This window comes from Triticum aestivum, chromosome 6B, assembly GCF_018294505.1.
Source record: "Triticum aestivum cultivar Chinese Spring chromosome 6B, IWGSC CS RefSeq v2.1, whole genome shotgun sequence".
NCBI classification, from domain to species: Eukaryota; Viridiplantae; Streptophyta; class Magnoliopsida; order Poales; family Poaceae; genus Triticum; species Triticum aestivum.
Genome location: NC_057810.1, coordinates 13818657 through 13822089, shown reverse-complemented (window position 1 = coordinate 13822089; position 3433 = coordinate 13818657).

Below are 3433 nucleotides of genomic sequence, written 5' to 3'. Positions count from 1 at the left end.
GAAATATTGTTAAGCATATTTCACAACAATGTTCATCATGTACTATAAAGTTGTTCAGCATATATCACAAAAATGTGCATGATGTATCAAAATATTGTACAATGTATAGATAAAAAATGTTCAACATGTATTAAAATATTGATCAGCATATATGACAAGAATGTTTAGTATCTATTATAAAAATATTTCATTGTTTATTACAATTTTTTCAATATTTTTTTTAAATCACATAAGTCATAATGTTTCGGACATTCAAAAAAATGTAAATACCATTTAAAATTATTTTTCATGGGTTTCAAAAATGGCTTGCTCACATTTAAAAAAATAAAATTGAAATGAAATGTTTGAGTATGGAAACATCGTTTCTTACCAATAAAGAATGTACTAGGCATTTTCAAGAAAAATTCCGATGATTCAGCAATAAATGTTTGTACCATTTGAAAAAGTATTTATACAATGTAAAACAAATGCCCCCGTAGGTAAACAAACATTTGCTTACTTTACACTAATATATACAATGAGTATTGTTAAAAACAATTGTTACTGTGTATTCAAATAAGTGTTCATTATTAACAAAAATGTACATCATATATTTGAAAAATGCCCAAAGTGTATCATAAACATGTTTCACGCATGCTCTAAAACTGTACATTGTATACTGAGAGAAAAGAATACATGTTTGGAAAAAAGGAAAACCAATAAAAATCAACAAAGAAATAAAAACAAAAGCAAAAAAACGAAGTAAAGGATAAAAAAACTAGAAAGAAACCAAAGCAAAATAAAAAAGTCAAAGAAAACTGATGAAAAAACAACTAACGACCTAAAAGACAAAAAAAACCATGAAAACCGGACCTGGATGAACTTGCAGCACACAGCGAACGATGCCTTGCTATTGGCCAGCACTATATGAATTGATACGGGCGATATATAGCCCAGGCTGTTAAACAGGGGAGCTACTATTGGGCGTTTTCAGCGCTATTTAGCCATAACAAAGCTCAAGCATGCCCTTTCATGGGCCGGCCCAATAATGGGAATAGCGCTCTATCGCAAAAATGATTGTTCATTTGGTTCGTCGGTCAATAATTGACTAGTAGACCGCTCAAACATTGACTTTTAAAAAATTCAAAAATAAAAAAATATTTGAATTCAATAATCTTCACGGATTTTGAAAAGAAGTTCACAAATTTGGCGAAAAAGATCATCGATTTTGACAAAAGTTCAACGAGTTTGAAAACAGTTCATCAGTTTTCTAAAGAAAATCACAAAAGTTTTAGAATGAAAAAAAATCATCAAATTCAAAAAAAACTTGCGCTCGCGTCAAGCGCGGAGGCCACAAACCACTACCCCGTTATTTCTATTCTACCCCGTTATATAGGACAAATGTTTGCTATCACCCAGTGGTAGTTAGTAGTTACCACCACTTAATTTTTGTATGCAGTATCTACCAAATCTGATAGTATATAAAAATGTTTAGGTAATATATATATACTACTCCCTCAGTCCGGAAATACTTGTCAACAAAATGAATAAAAAGGGATGTATTTAGATGTATTTTAGTTCTAGATACATCCCTTTTTGTCCATTTTGATGACAAGTATTTTCGGACGGAGGGATGATGAAGGTGGTCTCCGGTGATGATTTTCCCCTCCGGCAGGGTGCCGGAATGGGCTCCCGATTGGTTTTTCGTGGCTACAGAAGCTTGCGAGGTGGAATCACGCGAAGATGGGCCACGAGGTGCCCACCACCCACCAGGGCGAGTCAGGCCCCACTGGCGCGCCCGGGTGGGTTATGGGCCCCTCGTGGCTCTTCTGGCCCACCCACGAAGCTTCTATTGCCTCTTTTCTTCCAAAAAATCGTCAAAAAGTTTCGCTGTATTTGAAGCATTTTGATTTCTGCATAGAAAACAACATCACGGTAGTTCTGCTGAAAACAGCGTTAGCCCATGTTAGTTTCATTTAAATCATATAAAATTGCACCCAAACCATATAAAATTATTGTAGACATGGCATGAATACTTCATAAATTATAGATACGTTGGAGACGTATCAATATGTGTCAACAAGAAAGGCTTAGACAGAACCTTGAAACAGGTATGATACCGGCACATATTAGCCTGATGTGATGTACCTGATTGAATCGAGGGACCCTAAATCCACCAGCCTGCCATCACCTCAGCCGTGAAAAACGCACCTTTGATACCTATACTCACCAGATCGATGGATCCAGGAGTCCACGACACCGGAAATCTCGTCGACTCCTCCGTACACGACATCGCCGAAATGGGGAAAGAGCTCCAGCAAACTTATTCTTGCCGCAACGCCGTGAATACCCCCTCCATAGCGCCACCAAGAACACATACCAAGTATCTACGTGCAGAACCTAGCCGACGACAGACGCAGGGAATGACGGTGCCTCCTTTTCGCCTCTCCTAAACAGTAACTGGCCCCCTCGTCTTCTGCCTTTTGTTAAGTTAATGATATCCTTCAATAATTTTAAACATGTATATAAAACTTTTCTATTATATGCAGAAAAAATGTAGAATGGGTACTAAAAAAGTTGGCTTATGTTGAAAAAAAAGAAACCTTGACAAAAGAAAATGGAAACCAAAGAAAACCAAAACAAAAGAATAAAGTATCAAAACCGAGAAACAAACAAAAAATCAAAGAAACCCAAGAAGGAAACTAAGAAAAGAAAAATAAAAAACCAATAAAATAGTAGAAAGAATAAAAGAAAATGGGAAAATAAAAGAAAATGGGAAAATAAAAGAAAAACAAAATATCCAAAGAAACCGCGAAGAAAGAAAAATATGAAAGAAAAAATGCAAAGGGGACGAAAAAATACATTCGGATTTTTTTATTTTATCAATCATGCATTTGAAAAATGTTTAATATGTATAAAAAAATATTTCTGATGTATTTGGAAAAAGTGTACATAAAAGGTACAATGTGTATGTCAAAATTTAAACATAAAAAATATAACTGTTCAAAAATGTTAGTCATCTATTTCTGAAATGTAAAACGTCTATATAAAAGAAAATCATCTGTACAAAAATGTATAATAGTATGTATGAAAAAGTAGAAATAAAAATTATATGTTTAAAAAAATGTTAAAATTGTACTTGGAAGAAGTTAAACATGCATATGTAAAAAAATGGTTTCGAAAATTTATTTTAGAAAAAATGTTCAAAATATGATACGTAATATGACGGGGAAGTTTGAAATACTTTTTTCAAAATTTTCATCACACTCATGAACATGAACAAAGTTGGACATCAACAAGGATTGATATGATAGATATATCAACAAGTGCCTGTTAAGTTAGCTGGTGCTGGGGTTGGATAGAACTGCAAAGTTAAGCGTGCTCGGGTTGGAGTAGTGTGAGGATGAGTGACCTTCCGGAAAGTTTGACCACGAAGTGCAATTTGACTTGAGAT